We start from the raw sequence: 9,833 nt of genomic DNA, 5'->3' as shown, positions 1-9,833 counted from the left end.
ACAGATGGGGAGACTGAGGCCGAGAGAAGGGGCGCGTGTTGCCCGAAGCGGGGCAGGCGCAGTGCTGGCCTCTCCCCAGGGCGATGCCGCTGGCACCCGCGGCGGCGTGCGACCTTGGAGGAGACTCTTCCCTCATCCTTTCTCCCCGCTATTGTTGAAAGAAATGACAGGTTGGAGAGGATCATTACCTACCTTTCAAAAGCTTCTGCTTCTCAGTGATAAAGTTGGAAGGGAAAGTTGCTGATAACAAGCCCGGGCTATTTTGAAGCTTTGAGCCTGAGACAGGTTGTAGAGAAAAGAGACATTGTTTCTGTCCTCCAAAACGGAAAAAGAAATTGTTGAAACCGAAGCACGGAGGACTGAGGTTAGATACCTCCAGGGACTTCCCAAGAGAATTTACCAGGCGCCTCCTCTGGCGTTGGTGGGTTTGACTGTTGGTTTTGTTTTGTCAAGAAAACAGAACCTGAGGGGGCTTAAGTCTAGCTTAGGGTGATAGACCCCTTGGTGTTTTGGGGACTATTCAAGTTTTGTTCCCAGTTCTTCTGCAGGAAGGAGAAGGTGCCCGCGTGGGGCCTCTGCCTCCCCGAAGCCCAGTGGTTTGCATCTGAAACATGTGATGTAGGCTGTTTCTTGCGAGGGGATTTCATCAGCTCCCACCAGCCTGAACACTCTGCCAGAAGCACCAGGGCTGGGGTTACCAGAGATGCTGGGGATGGTCCCCGCACTGCCGCTGTCATGCTGAGACAGTATTTTGGAAACTGGTGCCTGCCAAGGACATTTCAGTTTATCCCCAGGAGGGGGGAAGAAAGTATTTTTAAAGCATCCAGCTGAATCACCAGGCAAACGCCAGGTCTTTTTTATGTTTCCTCAGTCCTGGGAGATGGGACAGATCTGGAGATGGAGAGTTAGAAGACCTGGGTTTCAATCCCCAGCCTGACTTCCATTCTGAAAGCCTCAGTTTTCCTCTCTGTTAAATGGGAATGGTAGGAGGCACTCCAGTGCCTACTGGAGAAGAGGAAACTGAGGCCCAGAGAAACGAAGTAACAATAATATTGATAACGGTTACTGATTACTGAATGCTATATTCTCGCCACTGCGCCACGGGTTTTACTGCAATGACTGAGGTCTGGGAGGGCAGGAACTTTTGTCACCTTCTTGGTACCCAGTACAGAGCCCTACACATAGCAGGTGTTCAGTGCATTGCTGTCGATCGCCTGGATTTTATCACTTAGTGTTCACATTGTTGCCATGAAGTGGGTGTTGTTGCTGTTCTCCTTTTACAAATGAGAAGCCCGAGGTTCAGAGAGTTTAAGTCACTCACCTGAGGTCACACAGCTTTTCTTTGGGGTTGGTCGGCCATTACTTTGGGATGTGCAGGGGCGTGTCGTCTTGTGGGAGCTGACCGTGTGCCTCTCTCTCCGGTGCTGTGCTGGTGATACCACATTGGTAGCTTGAAATTGGCCATAAGGTGGGCATTTACACTATGGCAATCAGCAGATCAGGCCACAAATCAGGCTTTTTCTTTTCTTTTTTCTTTTTTTAAGAAAGCCACATGTGAAGGGTACTGTGGGATAGAAGGCCAGCACTGCTAGGAGGTGGAGGGTTCCTGGCAGGGCAGGAGGCCCCAGGGGTGCCAGGCCAAATGCTCCCCTAAAGTGTGGTATTTGAGAAGGAAAACCTTTCTGAGACGGGGAGCCTCGTCTGGCGTGTGAGTTGTGCAGGGCAGCCGCCATCTGACTTAGGAACAGGTCAGTTTGAGCCTGAATTCGGGGCCAAGGTGTCTGGCCTTTAACCCCAAGTGACAACAGCCATCAGTTGGTCTTTAAACAGGGAAAGCCTTGACCAGAATGATGCTGTGGGAAGATTTAGCCCGCAGCGTGTGCCCAGGGGATTAGAGGCTGAGCCAGGGGCCGGCCAGTGGCAAGGGGCACTAACAGACCTGGGAGCCAGGAGGAGGCTCAGAACGCCCCGCCCCCCCCCCCCCCCCCCCCCCCCCCCCCCCTTCCCCGCCCCCGCCCCCGCCGTGTATACATTGTCCCGTTACTTTGCATGCACACGCCTGAGGAAAGTGTTACCTTCAGTCTGTGGTTGAGGGCATCAGAGGGGTCTGGAAGAGCCACCAGATCTGGATCCAGGCCTTTCTGTCCCCAGCCCCTTACATTTTTAATTCCCGGGTCCCTCCTTCATTCCAGCATACAATCCCATCTCCTTGCCAAGTGCCGGCCACACTCTGGTGTGTTTGGCAAGAGCGACCCCTTGCTCCCAGGCCTGATCCCCCACGAGCCCCTAGATCCTTGCCAGAATCCCCTGTTCTAGGGGAGAGGCTGGGGATCAGGGCCAGAGTGGGTTGCCCAGCTGGCAGTCTTCTTGGAGTCTGGAGTCCACAGCCAAAGGCCAAGGACCGGGAGGGGCCTCAGGTGCCAGGAGGCTGCGCTCAGAGCCCCACTAGGTCAAGGGGTCATTTGGAGGGTAATGCTGTGCTTGTGGCTGTGTACAGACCCAGCTCTGCCTGTCACGTGCTGTGGGACTGTGGGCGAGTCTTATAACCTCTCCGGGCCTTTCCTCATCTGTTAAATGCCCGGTTATGAGAATCTGATCAACACATGCCATGCCCCAAAATGTTGAGTGGGTAAGGCTAGGATCACTTCCCTTCCCTTTTATGATTTGCATATGTCGCCACATGTTGCATAAATGGCTACATGTGCAGAAAAGAGCCTGTTGTATCAGAGCTTAAAAAGAGCAAGGGGGGCGGGGCACCTGCGTCGCTCCGTCGGTTGGGTGTCTGACTCTTGGTGTTGGCTCAGGTCATGATCTCATGGTTTGTGGGTTCAAGCCCCGCGTCTGGCTCTGTGCTGACAGTGCGGGGCCTGCTGGGGATTCTCCCCCTCTGCTCCTCCCCCACTTGTGCTCCCTCTCTCTCAAAATAAATAAATAAGAACTGTTAAATAAAAAAGAGGAAGACAGAAAGTGCGGGATGGGAATTACAGAATATCACAGGGCGTCAGCGCTCCAAAGGGCCTCAAAGCGCCTAACCGCTCTTCCTGACTTGCACTGGCAGGGAACCTGAGGCAGGGCATGCCCAAGGTCTCGTCAGAATGAAGCCACTACACAGGTCTGCCGTGGTGGCATGTGTGTGTGTGTGGGGGGGGAGGGGGTATAAGAACAGCGAGTCTTCATTTTACTCTTATTTTTAAAGCAGCTGTTATTTTTGGAAAACACACATAAGGAGAAAGAGTAAACTTGGCTATAATTGTATTACCTAGTACTAATTACTATAAACATTGTGGCTCACCCCTCTCTCTCTCTCTCTCTCTCTCTCTCTCTCTGTTTCCCTCCCTCGTTTCCTTCTCTTCCTCCGTATGTTAACTGTTGTTCTTTGCACGTAATGGGCTCAAACTAGATACAGATGATTTTATAACGGCTCCCTCAGCGTGTCTCACGTCTACGCCACTGTATCTCCTTCCACAATAGGACCGGTGACAGCTACATAATGCTCCTTTGAGCAGAAACATCATAATTTATTTCAGTGGTCCCCTAAGGTTGGACACCGAGGTTGCTTTCAATCTTTTCACGTACTGCAAGGTTTGGTCACAGATACAGAAGACTGTACTGTCTAGGTTCGCACGGCATGGTTCAAAGCCAGCTTCCTCTCCTGTGACACGGGGAGAATACTTCTTGCCTCCTTGGATTGGCGTAAGGATTAAATGATGACATCCTAATCCACGGAAAGGCCTTTACGTGATAGGTGTGCAATAACGTCTTGCTGTTAGCAATGCATTCACCTTTTTTTGGTGGACGCTTTTCATGGAGCGTGAATTTAAGGGTGTGTGTGTGTGTGTGTGTGTGTTTGTGTGCAAATGCTTATGCGTGTGTGTGTTTTGCTCGTATGGCCACACCCTCCTCATCGCCCGTGCGGCGGTTGGCTGAGGAAGGCCCGCATCCTCCCCTCCTTAACTCTTCAGGGCGAAGACACGGTTTCTATCTGGATTGGGGAGCCCTGGGATCGTTTGGAGGCCACAGGGAAGAGGGCCACAGGGAAATGACAGCATTTCTCTGCACTTGGAAGAGCTGGCCATCCCTTTTTCTGTAGAAGACCCAGAAGAGGTCTGTGGCTGATCTTAGGGGAGCTCCAGAGCCAGGAAAATTAAACTCAGTCCTGCAGGGAGCAGGCCATATGGGCGTTTCACGGGTATGGCCAAAGTCATTTATTCATGAGCTCTGTGCCAGCTGGGCTGTGGGCCAGGACTTTAGGCCCATAGCCTCATTTATCATCCCAACAATTCTGTGAAGTCCATATTACCCCCATTTTACAGAAAAGAAATCTGGGGTTCAGAGAGGTTAAGCCACTTGCCCAAGGCCACAGAGGTTTCAAAGAGAAGCTGGAGATCTCTGCCCATAAAGCACATGTTCCAGAAGCCCCTGTGCCTTGCAGCCTCCCATCACCATGGCGTTTCTACCGGTGTTGGCAAGTGGAATCAAAGAACCCAGGAGATTTAGTGCTAGAAGGTTATTTCTGACAACCTCAGAAGTAATCTCATCAAGCCTCAAGATTTCCAGGCTAAGGGAGGGGAAGGCACTTGTTCAGTGACACTCAGGCTGTCACATGGGTCTCTGCTTCCCCAGTTCTTCTTGGCCAGCTCACCTACCACCCAAATTCCCTGCGGGCTTTAACTACAGGGTAAATTCAGCAGCCTGGGCCAGAAGGAATGGATGACCTTGGGGGGGGGGTTCATTGCTTTCCCAAGGAAGGGAGTCCCCATGAATTCTGAAGCTGCCAGTCCCCAATTTCCCCCCAGTGGCTGGAAAGCCCTGTGGCCTCGCTGTACCTCCAGGGTTCGGGACATTGTGTTCAAGGTAGGTCACCCCAACGAGCAAGGCCCATCCCAGTCCCAAGCCATGTCCTGGGCCACACGAGAAGGCTTAGAGAAAGGCAGACCTACCTTCCATTCTGGTTACCACGCTGGGCACTTAGGTGGGGCTCAAGAGGGAATGTGGACGGAGGGCGGGGAGCCGATGGCTGAGTGATGGGCAGTAGGAGGGTGGTTGAGGATGGCCTTCGAGGTGCTGGAGCCTCACGACCCAGGGGCTAGAGGGGACAAATGGCCAAAGGCTTGCTGGGCCCCTGCGGCCAGGAGGCAGGCTTGTGCAGATTCAGCAGGACGTGGGCACGCTTCTGGTAAAAGTACTCAAGGCTGGGGGCCAAAGGATTTTGTTGTTGCTTTGTTTTTGTTGGGTGACCAGAACCTAATCCCTTCCCCATCTCTGGGTCTCCGTTTCCTTACCTGTAAACGAGATCGCGCTCCTGTCCTGCCCATTTCCCAAGGCTATTCTTGAAGCATCTTGTGCAATGAAGGACAAGAAAGCAGTTTAGAAAAGCCCCCGAGGGCGTCTGGGTGCCTCAGTCAGTTAAGCATCCGACTCTTGATTTCGGCTCAGGTCTTGATCTCACTCACACCCAGTCCATGAGTTCGAGCTCGGCATCAGGTTCTGAGCTGATAGCGTGGAGCCTGCTTGGGATCCTCTCTCCCCTTCTCTCTCACCCCTTTCCCCGTCTCTCTCAAAATAATAAATAAATAAACTTAAAAGAAAAAGAAAAAGCCCCTGAAAGGCTCTGTGTGGAACGAGAGCTTCATTGTCGATTTAGAATGTTGGCTTAGTGAATTGCAGTTAGTTGGTAATAAGCTGTCTGCCCAATTTTATCGTGCACAGATATTAACCATCTCTGCAGGCTGCAGTGGTGTGAACACCGAGCATTGTTGTTAAGAGGTGGATGATTGTGGGCGTCAATCTCTACTGACACTCACCAGCTTTGTGACTGCAGGCAGGTTCCTTGGGCTCTCTGGGCCTCTGTTTACCCACCTGTAAAATGGGCATGTCACACCAGCCTGACTGGCTTGCTGTGAGGGCCACAGCCTCCGCATGGGCAACTGGCTAGATTCAGTAGATCATCCAGCGTGTATTTACTGTGCTTCTACTGTGTGTCAAGCCCCGTGCTGGGCACTGGGGATATAATGGTGAGCACTTCAGAGTTCCCAGTCATCAGGAAGACAGACCTGAGGTCTAATTCCACATGGATCCCCGAGGAGGGCACGTGGGGGCTAAGATCTGCAGGTTGCCTAGAAGTTCCCAGGGAGAAGAAGTGGGGTTGAGTTTGTCCCAGGAACAGTGGGGAGCACCCTGAGGAGGGTGGAGAGGGGGGAGCAGGGAGAGGCTGGACCAGCACCTTCTTCACTTCTTTCTCAGAGCAGCGGGCAGGACAGGAGTGTTTCCAGCACAGATGGACCATGTTTGCACGCTTTTGTTTTGGAACGATTGCAGTGGTGCAGGGTGGCGAGGAATGGATTGGAGGGGCCCCAGAGCTTTCCAGGAGAGGCCACGTGTGGATGCGGTGATGGGGCAGGTTCTGGTGAGACTGAGGCAATGAAACCGATAGGAGTCGATGATGGACCGTTCACGGGCTGTAAGGGAGAGGGAGATGTCCAGAACGACGGTCACTTGTGTTTGCGCACCTGGGCAAGAGATGGGGCAGCTTTGGAGGGTGGCGGTGTCATGAGGTCACTGTGGGATGTGTTGCTTTAAGCAGAATTTGGCCCGTGGGGAAGATGGTGTGCCAGGAGGGGGCGCGGCACAAGCAAAGGCAGGGAGGAGCACTGGTGAGACTTGGGGGGGGGGGTGGGCAGGGAGGTGGACCAGTGTGCTGCTTTCCTTGGTGTTAGGCGGCTGCCCCTAAGATGGATTTGGGGTTATCTGGGGGCCGTGGGGCGTGTCTAGCTGAGGCAGCCACCTGGCCTTGATGGCAGGGCTGCCTGGGTTAATGACCAGGGAGGGAGGGTGAGTGAGTGACGGGCTGTCAGGGAAGCCTGCCCCTCGCACAATGGCCCACATGGTCACCAGAACTGGCAGGCGGGGCCTCATTAGGGTCTGGCCCTGCTCCACATCGGGCTGGGGGCTGCGGGGAGAGCCTTACCACCCAGATGTGTGCAGAAGGCAGGGAAGAGGGCGGAGGGGTGGGGTGATTGCTGGGATGAGGGCATCTGGTTCTAGCTCTGGCTTTGCCAGATACTCACAAACTAACCTTAGGAAAGTCCATTCCTTATTCCTTCATTTGTTCGTTCATTCGTTCATTCGTTCATTCATTCGTGTTCCAGGCCCCCAGCTGTAGGCTTCACAGGTCTTACCTCATTGAATCCTGGCAGCCACCCTGTGGGGGGGGCCACACTTCTTATCCCTGTTTTACAGATGAAGAAACAGGCTGAGGGCGGTGAAGTCTCCAAGGTCACAGAGCTAGCGAGAGGTGGGGCTGGGATTGGAATCCAGGTCTACACTGACTCAGGATCCATTTTCTGTTCTCAAATCTGGCTGCTCATCAGAATTGCCTGGAGAATCGTTTTTTGGACAATAGACGCCAGATTTTTTCCTTTTTCTTTTTGTTTCCTGAATCAGAACCCCTGGATCCTCCATGGGGCCATGCCCCCACTCCTGCCTCTCCCTCTTGGCTCGCTCTCCTCTGGGGACGCAGCTCTGCTGTTCTCAGGGAAAGCCCAGCTGGTTCCCACCTTGCCCTCTGCACTTGCCCTTCCAGAATACTCTGCTGCCGGCCTTTCCCGTGACTTACTCCTGCCTCTGTCTTCAGTCCCTTGTTCGAATGTCACCTTCTCAAGGAGACCTTCCTGGCCATCCCCAAACCCTCCTCTCCAACCCCTTACTCTCTGAGCCACAGATTCTTGACCCGGGCCACATATCCTGGTCACCTGGGACACTTTAACGTGGCGGATGTCCAGAGACTGATTCTGTTGGTCTGAGTCAGCCGCAGGCATCAGGCTTACCAAAAGCAGCCTGGGATATGGATCAGGGCTCCATCCCACCCTTGTTGGTCTCATCCATCCCTCTCCACGTTTGTTTACCGGCTGTGTTTATTGGAGTGGAGCAAGGACTTGGCCTGTCTTGCACCTTGCCATGTTCCCAGTACCGTGAAAAGCACCCAGTGGACAGGAGGAGCTCCGCAAGTACCTGTCAAATGAATGAATGGGATGAGGGAAACGTGGGGAAAGGTAGCTTGCCCTCTGATTAGCTCTGGAGACAACAGGGGACATTCACCCGATCAGTCACTTCCCCACCTCCAGTGCTGCCTACAAAATCCCACTGTAGCTACAGGCCCAGCTTAGGGTGAGGATGGGGTTGGGGGCGGGGGGGGGGGGATGGCAGGCATTGCTGCAGCCTCCCTAAGGTATTGGGTTGCAGGATGGAAGGCAGGACAGGAAATCAGAGCTGCAAGGGTGCCAAGCAAGCATCCAGTGTGAGCTCGCATTGTGCAGGTGAGCACCAGGGCCTGGGGAGGGAGGGAGCCTCAGCCAAGGTCATGCCCTAGAGGGTAAGGGCTACAGAAAAAGCTCCCAGAGGGTTGCAGCTGTTGAGGCCTCCTCCCAGGCTCAGCATGCTGTGTGACCTTGGCCAAGCCTCTGACCTTCCCTGGAACCTCAGTGTCATCAGTCTGTACTTTGGCTGAGAGGGCCCCAATCCCTGATGTCGGGAGACTCTGCCGTCCTTTCCTGGGCTGCGAGATCCGACCCGCAGAGAGCTCGCAAGGGGTTAAGCTCCTCCTGCTGACTCTCACTCCGCACGCAGACAAACCCCCTCCTTCTGACAAACACTTGTAGGAAATCAGGCTGGGCGCTTCCTGCCCAGGCGAGGCGGCCTCAGCCGCAGCAGGGGCGGGGAGAGGTGGGGAGCGATGCTTGTCTGTGAGCAGCAGCTCGGGCTGGCAGAGCGGCCTGGAGGCGGGCCAGGGCGCCATGGAGGCGGGGGGCTCCCCAGGTTTGGAACAAAGACCTCACAGGCAGGTCCCCTGAGCCTGGGCCAGCAGGATGGTGGTGGAGCCCAAGAGAGGTAAGGGAGTGAGGAGGGCAGGGGAGGCCGCCTTCCCTCTGGGCTGGCCAGTCACAGACTCTCTGGGACAGTCAGGGCAGCTGGACCAGCCCAGCCAGGAAGTTACAGCTGTGGCAGCTGTTACTACTTCTCTTCCAGCTCAGGGAGACTGGCCCCCGGGGCATGGGTGGATTTCAGGGGGATTTCTTCAAGCTTCCGGGTGCTGGATCCCAGTCTGAGCTCTAGTCCGAGCTCTGATTCTGATCTCTGTGAACTTGGACAAGCGCTGGTCCCTCTCTGTGCCTGGGGTATCCTAATCAGCACACGCAGAGTTAGTCCCTGGGCTGCTAAGGGGCCTCAAAGGTGATGCTCGGATGAGGGGCAGGCCAGGAGGCAGCAGGGGGGTCCCCACTAAGGAGCGGCCCCTTCCGTGGTGTGTAAGGGCCAAGAGGGGAGCAGACACAGCCCGGCTCTTCAGGCAGGCGGGGCTAGAGTCCGCAGCGGCCAGGGTACCCTTCCTCTTTCTCCTCGGCCTCTGATGTGGAGAGAGCTGGGGGCAGGAGGGGGTACATCCAGCTGGTGCTTCCTCAAGGGATTAGTTTTTTGGTGGGAACCTCTTGAGTACAGTGGGTCTGTGCCCTGCCAGCTGCTCAGGGAGGGCAGCTGAGTTTGGGGCTCTGAGCTCAGCCCTTTTGGAGGGGCCCAGGCACTTGATATGGGGAGTCTTCCTTCCCCTTCCTCCTGTCCTCACCCCGAGTCTGATGGACTTGGTTTCCCAGTCATGGTCCCTGGGTCTGAATCCCTGGCTGCGTTTCCTGTGTGCGAGGTCTTGGGAGAGCCAGCCACCTCTCTACGACTCCCTTTTCTCATGTGGGAGATGTCAGGGTGGACATAGGAGCGGGGAGGGGTCACCCTGCACAGCCCTGGCTGGATTAGAAGGGGCATCGGAAGGCGTGGGGAGGCAAAGG

The 9,833-nt window shown here is 54.8% G+C and overlaps 1 protein-coding gene and 1 long non-coding RNA gene across 2 annotated transcripts in view; one reads left to right on the top strand and one right to left on the bottom strand.

Moving 5' to 3' along the window:
* Positions 1-5,524: 5,524 nt before the first annotated feature.
* On the bottom strand, positions 5,525-8,204 carry LOC115499435. Its single transcript, XR_003964158.1, has 3 exons — positions 7,905-8,204; positions 7,076-7,228; positions 5,525-6,458 (listed from the first exon to the last, which is right to left on the bottom strand). It is a non-coding gene; the product is annotated as an uncharacterized LOC115499435 (long non-coding RNA).
* Positions 8,205-8,747: 543 nt separating this feature from the next.
* AKNA (AT-hook transcription factor) overlaps positions 8,748-9,833 on the top strand; it is a 45,433-nt gene continuing 44,347 nt past the window's right edge. The window contains 1 exon segment of the mRNA XM_030293344.1: positions 8,748-8,886. The gene's annotated coding sequence lies outside the window, so the exon portion shown is untranslated.

This window comes from Lynx canadensis, chromosome D4 (genome assembly GCF_007474595.2).
Source record: "Lynx canadensis isolate LIC74 chromosome D4, mLynCan4.pri.v2, whole genome shotgun sequence".
Lineage (NCBI taxonomy): Eukaryota > Metazoa > Chordata > Mammalia > Carnivora > Felidae > Lynx > Lynx canadensis.
This window is presented reverse-complemented; position numbering and strand designations above follow the sequence as displayed.